General features: G+C 36.1%; 1 protein-coding gene across 7 annotated transcripts in view; it reads right to left on the reverse strand.

Annotated features, from left to right (window-relative positions):
* The window catches only part of rps6kb1a (ribosomal protein S6 kinase b, polypeptide 1a), an 85,922-nt gene that overhangs the window by 42,834 nt on the left and 19,969 nt on the right, over nt 1–23,119 (reverse strand). For 2 of the 7 annotated variants that reach the window (XM_051909278.1, XM_051909279.1), the window contains exons 2-4: nt 22,746–22,889; nt 12,775–12,878; nt 9,865–9,924 (exon numbers count right to left, since the gene is read on the reverse strand). The gene's annotated coding sequence lies outside the window, so the exon portion shown is untranslated. Of the gene's footprint in view, nt 1–9,864; nt 9,925–12,774; nt 12,879–13,003; nt 14,977–22,745; nt 22,890–23,119 lie in introns of those variants that run through there. The other 5 variants (XM_051909282.1, XM_051909281.1, XM_051909283.1 and 2 more) reach the window with 4 other exon arrangements.

The raw sequence follows: 23,119 nt of genomic DNA on the forward strand, positions 1-23,119 counted from the left end.
GCTTTCACAATGCCAACAACAAAATACAGTCATTATAAAAAGAAAGCAAAGCAACAAAATAAATGTAATGAAAATAGTTAGCACAGAGATATCGTGAAATAGACTTACAGTTTGAACAGTTGTGTGTGAGAAAAAAAAAAAAAAAAAACACTTACACACTCTGCTTGTCACAGTAATAGAAAAACATATTTGAAATCATAAGCAAGGGTCTCTATTAATTAAAAACGGTTTATAATCTAGTACATAACACATTACAGACATTTAAAAAGATGTACATGTCTCCAAGCTGTATAAATCAATGATATGTCCTTGATTTTCCCCTTAATGTACAAAATACTGTTTTAGAACTGATTTAATCGCTACACTGAAAACCTTCACTTCACAAAATTAAATTAATCTGAAAGGATGGTCTCAGGAAAGATGTTTTTCCATAGCTCCTAAAATCACATTACTATAAACAATGAAATAACACTTTAAAAACACTGTACTAACGTAATTAAGTTGAACAAAGTTCAGTGATTATTGATGGATTTTTTCACACCTATAAAATCAAAGAGGAGGCTATAACAGGAGCAAGGCAGGACCATAAATGTAGAGGAAGAAGAGTTCATAAGTGGAAGGTAGTAAAAGAGGTAAACATTAACATTCGTGTCATAAAGCACAGGATACGGTGCAGCACACCATCCAGGCCTGAAACAGGAAGGCCCGTATGACTTTTTTTTACTGGGTTACGAATAAATACTAAAAATTTATTGCTCCAGAAAGTTTACAGCTTCGACAAGAATATTCCAGAAATAACAGCATTTTATTTCTCTTTGATTGTGTGATGTTTGGATAATTGTAGTGTAAATCTAAATGCTCTCTATGGGATATTTTATGAGCTGAGTGTAAAAACTAGTAAATGTAAACTCTCGTGTAAGAGAGCTGAATGTACAGTTTGCGATGTTCTGCCAAAAATGTGAAATCTGGAGGAAGGAGGACAGAGAAAAACAATTTAACTTGTTTCACAGACAGAGAAAAATGACTTAAAATGGCAGTAAAATAAATTAATCTTTTGATGCCTTGAGGAAAAATGAGGAAGGGAGGCAAGATCTTTTCTGGGTACAATCCTACAGACCTAATTATCTGAAAAGGGTACATCAAAAGTGGACTTTTTTCTACTCAAAAAAAAAAAGAAAAAGAAAAGTGAGGGTGTTTCTAAGAAATATAGATATTTATCCAAGAAATTATCTCAAAGCTTTGGTTTCACTGTTTTTATCTTAATATCTATTCAAAGGCTCACAACACACACACAACACCTTTGATTTTCTGTCATGACAGGGACTTTCCATTTCTTTCTTTCTTTTTAAAAAATCATTAAATAATAATTTCTATCACCTAACCCAAAATGTAACCCTCACACACACCTTTGTGAATTTTTACATTTTTATCAAGGCAACATTTAGGATGTATATTCATCTGTTTGCTGCCCGCAGTGTAGGTGCTTTCACTTTTCACTATGCTTGTGGGGACTTTTGGTCCCACAATGTAGACAAAATCTGACCTACGCGCACGCGTGCGCATGCGCACGCACGCACACGCACACGCACACGCACACACACACACACACACACTTCTACAAAAGACTTAAAACAAGTAAACACTCTGATCTGAGGTACACTTCACATTTCTGCAGCTTTACCTATATTTTCTCTTACACACACACACACACATTTGTATATATGGTTTACGAGGACTCTCCATAGGCGTAATGGTTTTTACACTGTACAAACTGTATATGATATCCCCCTACACTACCCCTACCCATCACAGGAAACTGTCTGCATTTTTTGAATTTCAAAAAACACTGTTTAGTATGTTTTTTAAGCCATTAGGTTTGCATTGTAATACCCATGTCATTATACACATTTGTGTCCTCATAAACCATATATACAAGAACACACACACACATACACACACAATACCACAACAACCCTATCTGCAACTCTCACATTAGACACACACACACGTTTTTGTCCTCAAAATATGGTTAAGTAGGTAAACACACACATACACTCAAATGGACTTGAGTTGCATCATATCTGCGTGTGTACTCGGTAAAACCACAAAAGGACACAGAGAGATAAACAGTAATGACACGGTAAATGCAACTCTCAAATCACATCCAGTTCCTTGAATACATCTTAATTTTCTCTGAAGAAAAACAAGTCCATAAATAACCCAAATCTGCTGATATTCCCTCCACTTAATTTTGGGTCAAAAACATCATGTGGACAAAAAGTGAGGAAAATAAAGTTTTTTTCTTCTTCATTGGAAACAGATTTGTAAGAAATTCCCTATAGCATCAGCAATTTTTGGAAAGTAAGAGGGCAACAAGCTGTTTTCAAAGCAGAGTGCTGATGCAATCTACATGTGCCGTTGCAGTTATGGCCGGGGTGATTGACGCTTAGCATTGTCAGATGGGGCTGCCCGAAGACAGGTGTTCGCAAGCCAAAAACAGCAGCCACCTATCGCATCCTATTACCCTGTTGCAACACTACTGGCCACCGCAACAGCACAGGTGCTTAAAGAGTCTGGGGTTTAACACAATACAGCATGTGTTTGTAATTCAACATACAGCAGATGGTAGTAATGTGGATCTTAACAGCTCAATTTATATAACTCTACTTCCTGTCACTCTGTAGACAGTCTCTAAAAAAAAAACACTGCACAACATAAATGTACTGCATATAATACAGAGGTCTGTAGGTACAATAAGTTTGCAAGTACAGAGGCCCCATAAGAAACACTTAACACTGATTCTTGAGATAAGGGACAAGACTACACACAAAAGCCCTCAAAAAAAGCTCATCAAAATAAAAACACTTCATAAGTTACATCTAAAGGAAATCTGGATACTCGGAACATTCATTGCTTTTATTTTTTAAATAATTTTGTTAGTTAGTTTTTATTAAATACATGCTCTATACTTGGAAAATGCATGTAATTTAGCCTGTCACAATGTAAAATTGCCAAACAAAGTGTTTAAAATGCAACAAATTCAAAAATATGCATTTAAATTGAAAGGCAGAGATCTGTAATATATTAAACAATACAAAAAGTAAGTCTTGAATTATATTTTCCATAAAAAATGGCTATCAAAGTTGTGACCTCACTTTGCGTCAACTTGGTCAGGATTTTTTTATAATTCTGAATAAATCAGGCAATGTCATGGTCATCTTTAACTCTGAGGAGCACTTACTATTTTCTGGTAATTGTGAATCACACAGTAGGACACATAGTCCTGGAAGTTTTATGTTTTTTATATTTTATACAAAAAGTCTCTGCTGTCACAGCTTTAACATTTCAACTCCATCATCCCGGTGTAATAGTTTCTGTAAATAGTTGTGGGATAATTGGTTGATATATTAAAGGGAGAGTTCACCCAAAAATGAAAATTATTCCATGATTTACTCACCCTCAAGCCATCCTAGGTGTATATGACTATCTTCTATGTTCTATCTTTCATCTTCGTGTAAGACAAATATCCTTATTTAAAACTTTATGAAGTAAAATAACGAGCTTCCGGCGCGACAGCCATAAGCATTCGACGTACGTCCAAAAAGTGTTAACTTCCGTGACTTAGTACACAATGACATGACGTACTACGCGTTATAGTGTAGTACGTCATGGCGTAGTGTAGAACGTCATGGTAATTGTGTACTACGTCGCAGAAGTTAATGCTTTTTGGACGTACGTCTGTCACGCCGGAAGCTCGTTATTTTACTTTATAAAGTTTTAAATAAGGATATTTGTCTTACACAAACGCATCGATTCGCTTCAGAAGGACTTTAGTGACCCCCTGGAGTCGTATGGATTCATTTTTTTATGGATGGGTGCATTTTTTTTGTCTTCAAAATTTGGGCTGCCATTGACAATCATTATAAACCTTGGAGGACTAAGGATATTTTTAAATATATCTCTGATTGTGTTTGTCTGAACGAAGATAGTCATATACACCTAGGATGGCTTGAGGGTGAGTAAATCATGGGATAATTTTCATATTTGGGTGAACTATCTCTTTAAGGCAGCTACAACTGAGAAAGAAAACAAAATTGCTCTACTGTCCAACACGTGGTTAAGGTGGGAAAAAATTCAATTTTGTCAACTCCTTCAGACGTCAACTTCATCATGTTTTATGTCTGATGGTTGACAAGTGCTCTCAAAAAGTCTATATAATGTGATTTAATATGTTTTTTGCATACAAGGAATTCTCCTAATGTTGTTTCTATTTACATATACTGCATATTTGGCCCCAGCTGGACCTTTGTCAACACTGTCAGTATTTGTCAACTCCGTCAGTATTTAACACCGTCAGGTGAAGGTTTTTGTTCTTTTTGAAAGAAATGTCTTATTCTTTTTTCAATTCATTGTTTTAAAATATTAAAACATCAACTGAACTACATGATATCATGTCTGATTTACCGAAGAACATTAGTTATATATGTTTAATATTAAAAAGGAGGTTAGATAATTAAGGAATTTAGAAACTGGTTCGTTCATAATAACCCTAACCCAAGGAAAAATTTTAGAGAATTTATTTTTTTCACTTTACTGAACACCATTATTACATAATTGAAGACTTTACACTGTTGATGGATGGATCAAATTAATATATAATACTTTTTAATGTGTCTGACGGAGTTGACACAAATTAAGTTCCTAAGTGAATAAATGTACATTTTTAGAAAAAAAAAAACATTTTCAGAAAAACCTGTTCCCTTACATGGTTCATTAGCTGAGACATTTGTCTACAAATATATCAGTTTAAAAATAATGTATTATTAAATAATAAAAACTAACTTCTAAAACAAGTGTTGTCCATTAACTCAAGAATCAGTGTTAAGTGACAATATCAAAATATCTAACCCAGAGGCCTTTACAAACTTCCTTAGGCCCTAAGGTGATTTTTATTGGATATATGAATTTCCCTTCCAAGTTCACACAGGTGTCCTAGCAGTGTAGTTCATTAACTATGAACATGATACACTAACATTTAACAACTATACAGTGTCCAAATACATTAGATTCATTTTGAACAGTCATTTAGATCATATTGTAAAAACACATTTTATTTAATTTATTATTTTATTTCATTTTAATTTATAACAATAGTGTGTTTTGATATATATGCACACAAATATATTTTAAATTAATTTTTATAAGGTGTTTGAACACAGATGTGTGTCCACAGTATGTGTAAAAAAACAGCCTATAATGGTAAAAATACATCCACTCCTTTTTTTATAATCCCCATAAATCATTTCACCAAACACGCAGTTCCAGATTTACGTAAGAGTAGGGGGAAGCCCCGCCTATGACTGGTGACAATCTGACCTATTAGCATAGATACTGCCCTCAGCGAGCCGCAGCAGTCTGTAGCAGCTAGACACATACAAAAAACATTACAAATGTTCTGTTATTGGATGTACCAATGAACATAAGAGTCTGCGTAGACTCCCGGCATCTGAGCCACTAAGGACACCATGGTTAAATTTTATTTATGAAGGAAATGTGCCGAAGAAAGTCAGTAAAGTGTTATATATTTGCGCAAATCATTTTACGCCGGGCTGCTTCACAAACCAGGGTTAGTTCAACGCTGGATTTGCACAAAAGATTAACATGACAGTACATGCTAGTCGATGAGTTGAATAAATCAACTTAACTCCACAACAACTACATAAATTTATCCACTAACATTCATAAATATCCATTTGCATTCTAAACGTTGTAACTTCTTTCTGAGTCTCTCCATCAGTGTCTGACAATGGTTCGAACATGTAAGGCTGAACACCGCTACTGACAATTTTTGACATTTTGGCTGCGTGAGATTCTCCAGTTTTGTTGTTGTTGAAGCATGAGCTGTTAAAGCTCCGCCCTCTTCTGGAAAGGAGGCAGGGAGCAGCAGCTCATTTGCATTTAAAGGGACACACACAAAAATGGCATGTTTTTGCTCACACCCAAATAGGGGCAAATTTGACAAGCTATAATAAATGATCTGTGGATTATTTTGAGCAGAAAATTCACAGACACATTCTGGGGACACCAGAGACTTAAGGCCCTTTCACACTAAGCGCAACGTGAAAAAGCGAGGCGAATCGCGAAGAACGAACCTTTCACACCGAACGCGAAATGACTGATCATCTTCTTCTAATTCATGCCTGCATGCTAAGTGGCACCGATCAACAATGCATTTGTCCTCACATATGTGTCTCGTATATGGCTTTAACATCGTCCGCTGCATAATATACAGCGTTAAATTAAGATAAATAAAGTTTGGTACTACATTAGAAACATAAACTATCTATAATGCTTAAAAGAATACATCATAAAATATAATTAGAGGTACAATTAGCATCGAGCTACATTTCAAAATTTATGATTATTAATGTCTTTGCTCAAAACGCACTTTAAACCATCATCAAGTTATTGTAATAACTTCTGATATGATCTAAAGTGGATTTTGATTCGATATGGGCAGACATGCATTCTTTGTATGTTTTATAATGGCTTGAACGCTAAATCTGTTTATCATTTGTCATAAACATCCTTTATTGTTATAAAAATACCATGAGCTGTATAAAAACACACAGAAAACATATCGTCATAATCATATGTCTATTTGCCTTCATATTTTATCTGAAGAAAAATTTTTCTCTCAATTTTTATATATGGAAGAGCAGGAGATATGATTACATGATGATTGACAGGTCTAAAACGCGCTCTCAAACACTCGCGCGCATGGAAGAAAATGGACAGTGATCACATAATTCAGTGGAAAATGAATAGAAATGATATTCTGTATAAAGAACATGTGAGAAGAAATCTGTTCTCAGATACCAATGATAATCTCCTCCTGGATACTCTTCTTCTGTGTTTGTTTACACTAGTTTTCGCAACAGCGCCACCACTCTCGCCCTTCTGTTCAACAGCACCTGCTCCGGGCACGTGATCTAAAGCTGAAATCTAATTGGACGACCCGTTTCACCGCGGAGCAATGGGGGGAAAAAAATCGACTCACAGGTTAAAAAAAAAAAAAAATACTCGTTTTTTAGTGCTGCGAATGTTCGCGGCCAGTGTGAAAGGCTCCATAGGGATCTATTGTTTCGATTCAAGAGCCGAAATTCATGTTCAGTGTGAAAGGGCCTTTATATTACATCTTGTGAAAAAGGGCATAATAGGTCCCCTTTAATCTATACCAAAACATATATAATACTTTGACTGATAAAAGTAAATAAGTATAAAAGTTTTACTTTATAATTTTTTCTCAAAGTAAACTCTTCTGTTTCCAGCAAAACTGTTCGTCGGGAGTCAATATTCATAGTCAGACTGCAATAGCCAAACCTTTGGTCACTCGTGCCAATGCTAAACGTCAATTTCAATGGTGCCAGCAGAGGAAATCTTGGGCTGTGGACATGTATTGTTTTCTGAGTCCACCTTCACTTTACGCACATCCGGAAGAGTTACAATGTGGAGAAGCCCCAAAGAAGCTTACCACCCTGATTGTTGCATGCCCAGAGTGTAGGACAGGGGTGGATCAGTGATGGTTTGGTCTACAATATCATGGGATTCCCTAGGCCTACTACTTTTGCTATATGTGCGCGTCACTGCAAAGGACTACCGAACCATACTGCAGGACCATGTGCACCCAATGCAAAACATTGTACCCTGAAGGTGGGGCAGTGTATCAGGATGATAATGCACCAATACACACAGAAAGACTGGTGACAGAGTGGCTTGATGAAGCCAAAAGTGAAGTTGAACATCTCCCAAGGCCTGCACAGTCAGCAGATCTGAATATTTTTGAGCCACTTTGAGGTATTTCGGAGGAGCGAGTTTTCCTACACCAGCATCACATAGTGACCTGGCCACTGTTCTGGCTTAAAATCCCTCCGGCCACTTGTATCATATATATAAAAAATGATGACAAAAAGTCTTGGACACTTTCTGGTTGTAAAAGTTTGTGGAACGTGTTAACAATATAAACTACACCGGTGGTTCTTCTGATATTGTGTGAATGTGAGGAGAACTGTCTTTATATATCCATGAAAAATGACATCAAGACCAGTTGGTTAAAATAATTTAAAGAGAAGCTTTGTTGTGTTATCTAATGTGATGACATTTACTTTTAACTGTGGTTCTGTATCCAAATATGTTTAGGGGGCTTTATGTAGTCTAGACAGGAAGTGCTTCACACTTCTCATACAATGCATTAGTTTGCCTGTCTTTGTCTCTCTCAGTGTTTGTCTCCATCTCTCTCTCTCTCTCCTTCTTTCTCACACACGCCCACTTCACAGTATTCCAAACAGTCCTTTTAACCATTATGGGATCTTTATGTGAAGTAGCGGTTCATATGAAACACTCTGGGTGGGCGTCATATCTTCAGATTAGAAGGACCACAGGCCACAAGCCAATGACAGAGACGACGTCAGATCCATGACAGGGCCAAATCACCATCCTGCACTGTCAACAAAACTCCATCCACAAACCAGGACCAACCTGAGCTATGGCATCAGATTTGGGGTGCAACTACTAATCCCTGTGGGAAAACAATAACTAACACAAGAAAAATTGCATTATGGCAAAACACTAAAGGCGAAATCATTGTTTTTTCATGTACTGGTCAATTTTGGGCTATTTGCTTACATAACATATCTTCTTTCAGACTACTGGAAATAAAGCACAGACATTTAAGTGTTCATTTCATTTCACTTTATCTATTCACATCTGTAGATTTCAATTACATAAACATCTTTATCTTTTTATGAGTTTATTTTCTCATGCACTGAGCCAGAAATCTCCACTTTAGTAGCACTTACATACACCAAACTTATCAGTTTTATTCCTATCTTATATTCTGAAGGTTTCAGAGTGGTTTCTTCATATATCATTAACCTGATTTATATCAGGTGTTTGATAAAAAGAGATATCCAAATTCCTCTCTGTAAAAACATTTAACTCTAATATGTCAGCAAAAAGAAACAAGAATTTTAAACCTGGAATTACATTTATACAATGCTCAAGTTTCTATTCTGGAAAAGCGTGCAAATTACTGCATATTTAATTAGAAAAAAATCACTCATTTGCATATTTCAACATAACATTTCAGAAAACACGAACAACTCTTATAATGTTCTGTGATTAATTAAGTGCGGAAAGAATAGTGATAAATATTAATTGAAATATTTACCCTATTCACCTGTAGAGTCTTCAAGTTCCATTTAACCCAAAAGCTAAATCCACGCGCCATTTAATGCCTTCCAGAAAGCATATATGGTTTTAAAAACACATATTTATCATACAAGCTCAAGCTTAGTCTATGTTTGTGAAAGCGATCGCACAGTGAGTACAACAACAAGCAACATGTAGGCGTACAGCATCAACAACTCCTGTCTATCTAGGCCATTTAGTTCTGAAAACAAGATGATGGGAATTTCAGAGCAACGGACAAAGTCTGGACCCCATGATCTCATTTCGGCCTGTAATTTACCTATGGCACTACCACCATACTAATTTCCACAGTCAAACTGTCAATTTGATGCTTTATGGGAACTGTAGGTAGACACCTTGCAGACTATGTACAGGGTTTCCCCAGCGCACAGAACAAAGGAGCTCAATGGCACATTTGCTGGTGACTTTCTCTCCTTGTTTTCATTTAACTCTTTCATTTTTTCCGCTATACATCTAAGTAGTCCGCCCACCCTCTCTGACACACCGAAACCACACACACTCACACATGTGCATGTGCACACATACACACACCATTTTTGCCTTTCCATTTGCTCATGGGCCCCCAGATATAAGTCAATGTCTTGAATTACTCACCCAATGAGGGCCACCATCTGCTCCACTATATGTGCTTGCTGGAGGTATCACAAAGACTTTCTGTATGAGAGAGAGAAGTCACTCCATCAGTTATCCATGTGCTCATTGGGGAGTGGTACTGGGTGATACACTCATAACCACATCAGATGCCCCCCATGGACCTTCTAACACAGCAAATAAGCAGGCGGTGGTCAGCAGAAAGAGTGCTTTTTCTGTGATCAGAGGTTAAAGCACAACATGACACATCTTTGAGCTGACAGACAAGGCCTTATACAGATGGCGTGAGCCTTGCAAGGCCCAGGGCTACAGCTAATACACTCGAGGGAGGGGGGACGGTTAAAAAAAAAGAAACAAAAAAAAAGAAACAAAAACATGTCTGAAAACCTGACTGGAAGAAAAGCAGGATCAAAGATGGCTCCTGTCCAGTCTAGATCCTGCTGACTCACAAGTTCAACCATGATAAAAGGCAGGATGGGCGGCGTGGGTGTTGGGGGTCGGGGTTTTGTTGGCTGGTGCCTGGTGCAACTCAATCAGTTGAGACTTACTCATTATGTTTTTTTGCTGCAGTGTTTGTCACGGCTGTCATTGCTGATTCGCACAAACACACTCCGTAATGTCTGGGGCCTGCATAATCACATCTGGAGGTACTTTCAATTAGTTGTATCGCTTTATTTGTGCAGTTAAAATTAGTATATGCTTAATGTATAAAGTACATGCATGAAGTGTTTATTTTTGAATCATGTTTTGGTGGGTTTAGGGGAATTAAGTATAAAGAATAAATAAATATCTTTAATAATTAAATTTTAATGATTGTGGAATCTCTCTTTATATATATATATATATATATATATATATATATATATATATATATATATATATATATATATATATATACACACACACACCTCATGTGAAAAAAAATTGTTTATAAACAAAAAACAACCATTATAGATAGTAAATCTTAATTATAAAAAAACAAATAACACTTAAAAAATAAAAACACATGGCGTATATGCTTATGTCGCATACCAGCATAAATGCCTATGTTTCTGTTTTTTTTTTTTATATATATCTAATCACAATATACAAAACAGCATAATGTACAAAACATGCTAATACTAAAACACCAGTACAGCACCAGATCTCAGTAAGCGCTTGCCAGAATAGGTGAGGGTTAATCCCAATGAAATAAAAGAAAACATCTGAGACGAGTGTATCATGTTATATACAAAAACATATTGTGTGTCTGAATACACCTGATCCACAGGTGAGGCCATTCAGACATTGTAGATGTATGACTAACACTGACACGCTCACACATTTTCTGTCTCTCTCACCGTTCATGCACTTACCTAGATGCACACACTTGATCACACTCATTTTCGTCAACTTACATACACACCAATGCACACACTCCTTCGCTTCACTTTTCTACTTTCCTCCTCCTCGGAAACACACACACAACTTTACCATAACAGTCCAAACAGCGCAAATCTATTCTCATTATTGCATCATTTAGCACATCAATACAATTATTATGAGACATATCTAAAGGGACTTGAGAAAGTATGGTATTTGTACACAAACTTACATTTTACTTAAAGAAAATAATTATTGTACTTTATAAGGCAATGCTGTAAACAAAAAAGGCTTGTTTTAGAATGGGTTTTCAATGACAGATTCATTATTTGTTTCTTTGGTCCCCACTAATTTTGAACATTTTGTTACATCCTTACTGCAGTATAATGAAATAATAGGATTGTGTCGCCTCTATAAGCATTTAATTCTAAGAAAGAAACAACATTAAAATCTCAAACAACTACATATTTTTATTACAGCTACAGACTGATTTCACTTATGTATGTAAGAGCATGTGGATTGATTTCAATCACTGATATGAAGGCAGTAATGTTTCATTTTCAATTTGAGTGTTTTGCCAGCTGTCATAACGGTTATGTTAGCAAGCTGTGAGTAAACTCTGCTGAAATTACTAGACGAAAGATTTTCAGGCCCACTTCATCATGGTGAATGTGAAGAGGCAACATTAATACTTTTTTCAATCTTATCTGTTGGCATTTACTGCACAGGTATTTATATACACATAAAAATATATAAATACATTTTAAATGCACTGGTACAATGTAGAACAAAAAGCACCCTGTATATATGATTCATGTTAAAATTGAGTCTGACTCCCTAAACTTTCTTCCTAAGCATCGTTCTACTGAAACTACTGAAAGTATGCGTTACTTCATATTTGGACAATTTCCACCATAATTTAATACATCTGAGAATGGAATGAATGTCAAGAGGCTACAGCTGCAACTTTCACAAAATGGAGGCAGATAAACACAAAATGGCCGCCTCTGATTTTACTTTAGAGTCACATCCTGATTCCACAAATATGAAGTTATGGAAACATTATACTTTGTAATATACTTTGGATGAATACCTAGTAGTTATGGTTATACTGTATATGTATGGATACATTTTTTTTTTTAATATATACGTACATATAAGCTACATATAGAGGCATATATTAAATGTTCATATAATCACAAACATATACAACTCCTTTAACAATAATGTACATTTCTCTTTTACCTGTTTATTTGTCTTTGTTTGCATTTAAGTAACTAAGAATTACACAAACACATGATTGCTGCACATTTTCTTAAATGTCTACATGTCAGAAACAAGTGAACGTTTGTACTGTCAAATTCATGTTAGATGACGATTGTGAATCTGAATCATATCATATATATATATATATGATATGATTCAGAATCACAGTCGTCATCTAACATGAACTGTGAACACAAATCCCACAACCTGTATACAACAGTTTATTTTCTATTGAGGCATCAGCAACACTTTTGTATGTTTGTGAGAAACAAAGTCTTTACTCACCTCAGTGTGTGTCTTTATTTTCAGTGCTGTAAGGAAAGCAGTAGTAAAGTCCAGAAAGGTTTTGGGAAAATGTCCAGAGGTGGTCCATGACACAGATATGAGATCTGAAATAGACAAAAAGATCGTAAAGGTCTAGGAAAGCATGAGGGGAAAAAACCCCATAAAATTCTTTTGTTCTGAATATATATTTTAAATAAATGTAATGCAATAAAGTAACAGTGGTATTTACTTTGTTCTTTATGAAAGTAAAATAGATAAGTTAGCATCAATAATTAAATTCTGAAAAACACACAAGGAAGAACAAGAATCCTTCAGTCCGATTCTATAATAAAATTGTGATTTTTTTGAAAGTGGAAGCTCTGAATAAAGCTATTCATCACTGTCAAACAGTGGCATATTCTTGCTATTACTAATAACCCTGAAAGGTTTTCTATTCATCAGAACACAAACAGAGACACGGGCAAGAATTCCTGAGGAATCTCTCGGATTGCAAAATTTGTTCTGATGGCAAAGATCTAAAGGAGGAAAGAGTTAAAAGTAAAGTGTAGGAGAAAAGTGCTAACAGAAAAATTAGTTAGACATAAATTAACATATATGACTGCTGAAAATTAAGAGTTAGACATTGAGCTTACCCTTACGAAACAAATGAAAAAAAAATAATCTATTTTTAAACCGTTATCTTAACTTTTATGCAGACTACCTGAAGGAAAACATAACAGATAAAACAACTGATATTTCAATATTTTAAAATGTCAAAATTTTATGCATTTAATGTGCAATAATATTCAAAGATCTGCTGTGGTTTAACTAACACATACATTATATATGAAAAGGAGGAAAAACATATTTAAAACTAAGCTTTTATATTATTTATCAAAAACTAATAAATTGAGCTCAGTAAAATCATTTTCCACAATTGTCTAGAGACAGCTGGAGAAAAAAAGCTTAAAAAAAAACTGACGTTACTAATAATTCTTTTAAAAAATGCTCACACACACTTTGTGGTCTTACTAACCGTAGCTTTTCAAGGTTTTACAGAGCTCTAAAAATGATTTAACGTCTAGTAAAAAATATTTATATATTACAATGCCAGCAGGCAAATAGAAATGAAGTTATGATATTACAGAGACAAATACGATAGTAACAAAAACAATAATGAAAAATATATTTTTTCATTCAGTTTAACATAAGAACTGTTTGATTCCGAGTTAAAGCTTAAATGAAATATATTTTAGGGATTTAGTAATACATTAAACACCTGTCACTTTTAATTTTTAGTCAATTAATCTGTTTCACCTAAATCCATCCATAAAAGTAAGTCAAATTTGAATACACTTGCTGAAATGATTCTTTCATGCTTTTGTCATGCTTCGTTATTTTTTATTTTTGTATAAAAAACACCAAAAACATATCTGAATAGTATATCAAATTCTTCTTGAAATAATAACCATATTGTAGTGCAGAGACTGTCTGACAATGCACTAAATGTATTAATTCATCTATGTAGTTCATATAATCATTCCCAATTTAAAACACTCATCTTAAACTGATTTTGATCTAATAAAAAAACTCTTTAATTCACTGTAATTAAACACTTTTTAAGAATCTTATTTTGCAAGTTTTAATTATTTAACATGATTTGGGAGGATTCTGTTAACACGCAGGACAAAATGTTGCCACATCTGAGAATATCTTACAAATCATTTAGTTTGAAAAACACATACTTTTAAAATTGTTTTTGAGCTACAGATAATGTAAAAGCATGTCTGAATTAACTGATTTTGATGAAACAATTAGAACAAATCGAAGTATCTTAAGACCAAAGGAATCAAAGGAAGATTTATGTGGATTTTAGCCAGAATTCGAACTGATGAAACAGGAGAAGAATAGATAGAGAATAGAAGAAGATTGGCATGTTTTTAGCATGAAAAAGATTTGTAATAGTGCATTTATAAACTCTGTTCTCTTAGTATGTTTTTGTTCTTTTTGTTTTTCATATGATATCTAATATCTCCCCACTACTTTTGAATTATTTGCAGAAAACCAAAGAAAGAGGGAAAGAGAAGAAGGTCTGTGTTCACTTAAGAACAAGTAGTTAAACTACACTAATTACATCAGCTTACTGTTCTATAACACACTTCTTAGAAAAAGAACAAGACAACTATATACTTTTTAATAGAACCTTATTTTGCAAATGCATATTTTTTGCAGGATTTGTTCCCAAAATATTACAAACAGTAAAATGAATATGTATCTTACGTAAACATTTAATTCTTATGTTCCATACTATATAATTTTACAAAACAAACATTCAAATGTTTAACCCTTACCAGAAAGATCCATGAACCTTTGACTGACACATTTTAAATTTCCATTGAGTTGGAATGGGGGACAAGACCAGACGCCTAGGTGCTTCCAGTGACTCACAGAAAGCCTGACATATCTGAAGCTTTATTCCTCACAAAAGGCTATTTTAATGAAATGACATGGATTTTCCTGCAGATATCCTTTCTGGGAAGAGGGGTGGTATATATATAAAAAACTATATAATGAAAACAAACTCTAGGAAAAGATAATAACAGCAGATTTTAAGGAAAATGTTTTGGATGTTCGCATGAAAGCTTGCATTCATGTCTATCAGATATAAATACTTTTGATAAAAAAACAAACTAACAAATATGCAGATTTCATTTCATTTTATGTGTTTTTAACAGTCTAACTAATTGCAAGTTAAATGACGGGTTTAGATGGACAAGCAAACCAGGTTAATAATTTTAAAACAGCAGAATTTGTAGTAGTGCTTACTTTAAAAGCTTTTAAAGTTTAATTTATCATATATATATAGATATATCCCAAAATTAAAATCTAAAAGCATTTAAGAGTATCTTAATTTTTATTACACAAACAAATCTGGTGAAAATAATTATTAGGCTATTAAACAGACGTGTTAATGTGTTAACAAAATAACAACAATTATTCTAAATAATATTTGAGCTATTCATGCAATTTATAGGATTTAGGTCATTGTAAAAGATATTCTAAATTTGCCTCTTCTAGAAATGCATTTCATAATCATTCTGCAAATATGAAACATTACCATTCATCTCAGGATCAATGCATGTGCATGTTTTTCATACAAATATTTTTTTTACAGTTCAGTGCATACACATATAATACTCTATTTATCTCGTATAATTGAAAATAAATCTTTAACACCCACTGATTATAAAAATGAGCAGGGGCACTGAGAGAATCGGTGACAGGTGGTAAATACAATTAATATATTGATGACATGGGCCAATGATATCATCTTTAATTCATTTACTGTACAAAAGGTTGAGAATGCTTTTTGCTGCAAGAGATAAAAGTACATTAGCACTCAATATAATGGTCGAAGGGCATGGGAGGGGATTTTTACTGAATCAAACCTAATATGGACATCAAATTGGTCCAAGAAAAGCTGGCAGGGGAGAGAAAGGAGGGGTGATGGGGAGCAAGCAGAACAGCAGCGTTTTGATTGGACGAACTTGAAAATTCCGAATTTGTTCTGTCCAATCACAAAGACTGTTTGGACACATAGCAACAGCACATTTCATTCCATTGCCGTTTCTCTCTCTCTCTCTCTCTCTCTCTAGATTCTTCTGTTCATTTTTACAGTAAACCAGACATAAAAATGGCTGTCGAAAATGTCAGGTTGGGAAGAGAGGAATGTCTTTTGTTCAGAGGTTGAGCACTCTGGATCAGCTTTAAACCGCAGGATGAAAGTGTTTGATTAAAGAGCAACATTCATGCCCATCCCCATTACAAACACATCATTCTGCTCCGAGCAGTGAGTCACTTTCAAACGGGCACAAAAAACTGCTGAGTAATGTCAAGACTAAATCACTGCATTCAGGTCCAGTCACAAGTCTCTCATCTGTCTTCAAAGGTATCTTTTATCTCCAGACATCTGTATACACTATCACTCGCCGCCCATCTACCCCATACCGAAAAGATGCAGCAAAATGTGTTAATTCCTAATATTAGCAACTAAACGGACCCCATACAGCGGACTAAAAGTTATTCTCAGAATGTTTTGTATTGCTTGTGCCACTGACTAATTCCCCTTAGTCATTTAACCCTGAAAACATTGCAGAAAACCGATGAGAGCAAAATCAAGCAGCTATTTCAGAGTTTTATAGAGCGGTACACATGTAATCATGCCGTTATGTGACGTATTCATAATTCTAGTGGGAAGTTTCCTTCTTTAACCACAACAGTGGCCATCTGACACGATGAATGAATAACCAGACTGGTTGTTCTTTTTTATTTCAATCTATTTCAATCTTTTTCTCATGCACATGGAAAATTACCATTTGGCAGAGCGTTCAGCCACCACAACCTCCCCGCATTTACCAGCTCCGACCCAGCATCCCTCAGGGCAGGGTTTACCAGCAATTACATTTAAGAGATCTCGTCAAAGGTGCGCCTTCAGTAAAACCATGGGAGACAGTTTCGGCTCTCTGATATGTATCCAGCACTATTCAGCATTTTTTATTTGGTAAAGCTTCTGATGTTGGTTATCACCATTATTTATTTATTTATTTTTGGGGGGGCCTGTTAGATATAAATAGATTGAAGTTCAGAGGGCATATGATTTTCGGGAAGCAGTTTATGGCACATTTTGATCATATTTCGGGACATGGATTTACCAGAATCCATTGTTGGAAAGGCTACTAATTATTTTTACCCCAAAAATGCTCTACTTAGTATATTTAGCAAAGCACCGCAAGTCACGATAGGCTTTTGTTACCAGAGAAATGACGAGGATCGACGCATATAGACGAAAGACTTCCCTAATCCACATTCACACCTAATAATATTCCTCTTTCCATGCCACATTCTACAGTTACAGCTTCCCCTTACGTCAATGACACCTTAGTAACAAGAGCAACACTCCTATACATACACTATCAACATTTACCTGAGCCTGGCTAATGCTAATAGAGCTCATTTGAGAGACAGTTGTCCCAAAAATGAAAAGTCTATGATCATTTATGTATTTTCTTTTTTTCTGTGGAAAACAACTTTTTTGTGAATATAACAGAAGTCAATGGGGACCAAAACAACACTGGACTTGCATTATATGGAAAAAAGAAGAAGAAATAAAGTCATACAGGTTTTTAATGACAGAAGGGTGAGTAAAACATGACGCTTTTCATTTTTGGGACTAACTAACCCTTTAACATGAACTCTTCTCTTTTGTTATTTTTGATTCAATAAATGCTAATTGCTCAGGTAATAGATTTCAATGAAGTTATTTGCATGGAATGTTAATTTGTCCGTCTGTGGAGCAAGTGAGCTTGCAAAAGCAAACATTACGGATGATCTAACACGATCCGGAAAATCAGACCGCCAGCTGGGAGAATCACAGGAAGACCGTAATCAGGTTATAAAGTAAATTGTACTCCCCCCTCTTCAGATTATTATCCCCCTCTTTTTTCTGTTTTTTTTTTTTTGAATGAAACCCTTTCAGACAGGCACCAAGACAAACGTCTCTGGCACAACATGCCGCCAAATATCAAAGTCCTTTATACGAGCCGCTCTCTCTATCACACACGCACACACACTCTCACACACTCTCTCTCTCTTTCTACGGCGTAGCGCAGGAAGTGATTATGGGTGCCTGACGTAATCTGACCGTTCCAGGGAGGGAGAGACGAAAAAAATTCAAATCTATCTATCACAAGGAGGAAAAAAATGTGCACCCTGGAGTCCACGTTGACAAATTCTTTAACAAGCTGTGGTCAAAGGGAAGCTGGTTGAAGACTGACTCAGCCCCTCCTTTCAGCAGTTTACTGGAAACACGGGGGGAGGCAGGGGGAGGAGGGAGTTTCAGAGAAGTCACATGACCCATAAGGGCAGGGCTAACCACAGCTCCGGGAGGAGGAGAGGAGCAGAGAGGAATCAGGGCGAGGGGGGAGGCCGATACACGCCCTTCCCCAAGCAGATGCCTCCGAATCGGGTTACTTACTCGACTGCCTGGGAGTTGGCAGAGGAGAATTCACAGACTATTAACCCTTTAAGTGCTGGAGACAATGATTCATAAAACAAAATTTGCTTTTTTAACAGTGTTAATCCAACTTAAACAAGGAAGTAGACAGTTTTTGCTCTTGTTTTAACACTGTTTTTTAAATAAAATAAAACAACAACAACAACAACAACAACAAAAAAAACCCTAATGTGACTATGACGAAAACAGCTGGTCATGACTATAAACGGATGCAGCTGATGATGTCTTGTCGCTTTGTGCCAGCCTGGCTCGTGTGTGTTCAGTCACACACGTGCGATATGTCTGGTGCGCTCTAGAAACCAACATGACGACACAGACACTTGACATGTAATCCCATGCCCTTGACCTTTGTGCAAAGGATGTCTGGATCCATTCTGTTAGACTTAGACGTCACACAAACACAGAAACGCACCTAGAAACACATAAACAAATTAGTAAAACACACAAAAACCCATTTAATCATTCCCTGTGCTCCGTCAAAGCTGAAAAATCTTTAAAAATTTGACAATTACTCAATATTTGCAGTGCTACTGTGAATATTGTCCTGGACAAAATGCAGTTTACAAAAAAGCATTAGAAAACAAACTAAAACCAAATCCGCTTAGGAAAAAGGGACCCGCTTCATCTTCGTTCGCAACGCTACTGGAGGATGATTTCAAATTCAAAGTGGCAGAAGATTTCGGTAGATTTTTTAAAAAAGCCACAGAAGAAGAAAGCGTGCCGTCTTCAGTCACAGAGCAAATGAGGAGTAAAAGCAGAGATTTGGGGGGAATCAGGCTTCAGACTGCACAGGGAAACACTCCTGCAGCGCCAGAAAGAGATGCTGTGATCCAGAAGCGGACGTCAGAATGACCAAACAGCGACAGAGAGGGAGTGAGAGATAGAAAAAGGGAGAAAGAGAGAGAGAGCGCAGGAGAGAGACAGATAGGAGATGTAGAGAAAGCAATAGGGACACACCGCAACTCGAAAAAGTCAGTTGAGAGACCTGAAAAAGGAATGCTAGTTTTCTTCAAACAACTATCCCTCCCTCTTTCGGTATTGTGGAGAAATGTGAGGATAGGACAACACAAATAGACACACACACATAAACATTTATAAACAAAAAAAAAATACACACACATTAATATATAGCAGTGGCTCTCAACTGGTGGGTCGTGACCCCATCTGTTTTGATGAGAAACTATACTGAATGCAATTAATAAAATGAAATCAATAATCGAAAACATAAATAAATAGGCTTTTAGGGAGGAGAAAATATCTTATGTTGTTGGCTGTGTGTCCAATCAAAGGCTACAGTGCAAAGAAATCTGTTAACCAAATTAAATGCCAACATGTCCAAAATGTGTTTTGTGCAGTAAAGTACTAAAACGTGTTACATCTGCACATTTGCTGGAAACTGCAGAGTTGTCCTAAACTAAATGCATCAATGCTGTTATGTAATCACAAAGTTTTTATTCTGTAAATTAAATGATTGGCTGTTGAGGTGCAGAGTAATTCAGAAACAAAATGACCACATGACAAATGAGTCAAGATACATACTTCCATCAGTGACGGTTTGAGGTTAACAACCAAGATAAAGGTTCCCCGTAAGTCTGACATGACTAGAAACTTCCCATTCATGAGAAAGACTGTTGAGAAAGACCTACATCTGTCATAACACACAAAATGCGTTCATAGATATATTTATTGGTTGGCTTTTTAAGATGGGGGCAAAAAAAAAAAAAGAATGTGAAATTTGATATTTACATTTTCTGATAAAATATTACCCATGCAAAACCCTACACTATAATGCCAGGACAATTGCCAAGGTGGTGCTATACAGTCGCTAAAGTGTTCTGAAAGGTTAAAAAGTTGCTATTAGAGTGGCCTGAATGGTTGCCATTTCTAGGGTGATCTGAACAAGTTGCTATGCCATTGCTACCATGTTCTGAATGGTTGGATAACACATTGCTATGCCATTGATATGGTGGACTGAATGGTTGTTAGCATATTGCTATGCCATTGCTAGGTTGTTCTGAATGGTTAGCAAGTTCTGAATGGTTAACAAATTGCTATAGCATTAGAGTGGCCTGAATGGTTGCCATTTCTAGGGTGTTCTGAACAAGTTGCTATGCCATTGCTACTATGTTCTGAATGTTTGGTTAGCGCATTACTATGCCATTGATATGGTGGTCTGAATGGTTGTACTGTACTTGTTAGCATATCGCTATGCCATTTATATGGTGTTCTGAATGGTTAGCTATGTCACTTCAAGGGTGTTTTGAATGGTTATCAAGTAGCTTTGCCATTGCTGGTGTGTTCTGAATGGTTATTAGCATATTGCTATGCCATTTCAAGAGTGTTCAGAATAGTTAGCTGGTTGTTGTCATTTCTTGTTTGTTCTGGTTAACAGCCAAGATAAAGGTTCCCCGTTAGTCTGACATGACTAGAAACATCCCATTCATGAGAAAGACTGTCAAGAAAGACCTACATCTGGCATAACACATAGATATTTTTATTGGTTGTTTTTTTAAGATGGGGGCAAAAAATATGTGAAATTTGATTTTATATTTTCTGAGAAAATATTGCCCATGCAAAACCCTGCACCATAATGCCAGCTAATTTCCAGGGTGGTGCTATACAGTCGCTAAAGTGTTCTGAAAGGTTAAAAAGTTGCAATGCCATTGCTAGGGTGTTCTGAATGGTTAGCAAGTTCTGAATGGTTAACAAGTTGCTATAGCATTAGAGTGGCCTGAATGGTTGCCATTTCTAGGGTGATCTAAACAAGTTGCTATGCCATTGATACCATGTTCTGAATGGTTGGTTAGCGCATTGCTATGCCATTGATATAGAGGACTGAATGGTTGTTAGCATATTGCTATGCCAATGCTAAGGTGTTTTGAATGGTTAACAAGTTGCTTTGCTATTGTAGCCTAGTGTGTTCTGAATATTTATTAGCATATGGCTATGCCATTTCTAGGGTGTTGTGAATGGTTATGAAGTTGCTATGCCATTTCAAGAGTGTTCATAATGGTTAACAATTTGTTGCCATTTCTAGGGTGTTCTGAACAAGTTGCTACACCATTGCTACAATGTTCTGAATGGTTGGATAACACATTGCTATGCCATTTATATGGTGGTCTGAATGGTTGATAGCATGTTGCTATACCATTTCTAGGATGTTCTGAATGGTTAGCACGTTGCTATGGCATTGCTAAAGTGTTTGAATTGTTGTCAACGCGTTGCTATGTGGTTGCTAAGGTGCTCTGGGTTAGGTCCCTCTTTCAATGTAAGTTTATGCAATTGTTTTGCTTCGAAAAGTAATAGCACAACAAATAGCACAAATGGTGCAGGACAATTTATGTGCTGTTTTGAAAAAGTGTTGGATCAAAATGTGAAATAACAAGATATCAGATTGTGAGATTGTTTGACACCAGTTTTCAGAACAGTTGGTTGTGTTTACGAGTGGATGAGGCTATTGTGGTTAAACTCCTCTCAGTCATTATCACAGTTGCCATGGCGACAGGCCACCTATTGGTTGCAGATTAATCAGAGGGATATACCATGTGATAGGTTTTCTTAGTAATGTCTGTAAATGATAGGCAAAAAGCCAAAACCTATTCCTGTAGTATTATGGGAGTGTGCTAGATGTGAAATTTCATTCACTCACAAGTCAAGAGTCGAGTTTGTTCAAATCTCTAACCACAAGTATTAACAGTGATGCTTGTTTAAGCAATCACCTCTAATAATATTTAAAAGAAGCTTTTGAGAAAAGGAGAACAAGAAACAGGCATCATGTGAAACATGGGGGTGTGGTTTTGGATTGAATACAGGACAGAAAAGAGGAATAAAAAGAGCGCTGAAATAAAAGATAGCAAGAGAATAAGCAGGTCACATGAAAAGATGAGAGAGAAGGAGGCATAAATGTGATATGACCCACCTGACTGCTCTTACCACTGCTGAGTGGAACATTTCTGCAAACTCCTCATAACCTTCATCACACGGGCCCGTCCCTGACAACTCGGCTGCCCGAGCCGTGAAGAACTCAGGGACCTCCCCTATCACCGTTCCCACACCCTACACCCTGTGAACACACACGCACATGATCACTGACATTTTATGACTGTATACATGACTGCGCATAAAAAAGGCAACGAACCCTTCACAGAGTCGCATGATTTCGGATTATTTCATCGGAAATCAAAAAGCATTGTTCTGTGGCATATCAAATTATGACAGCTAAAGTTCAGACAAGTTTTCTCCTCTCTCGCGCTGTTGTCAGGCTGACATTAATAGGTCTGTTATTTAATCTGG

The sequence above is a fragment of the Ctenopharyngodon idella genome, chromosome 10 (assembly GCF_019924925.1).
Source record: "Ctenopharyngodon idella isolate HZGC_01 chromosome 10, HZGC01, whole genome shotgun sequence".
Lineage (NCBI taxonomy): Eukaryota > Metazoa > Chordata > Actinopteri > Cypriniformes > Xenocyprididae > Ctenopharyngodon > Ctenopharyngodon idella.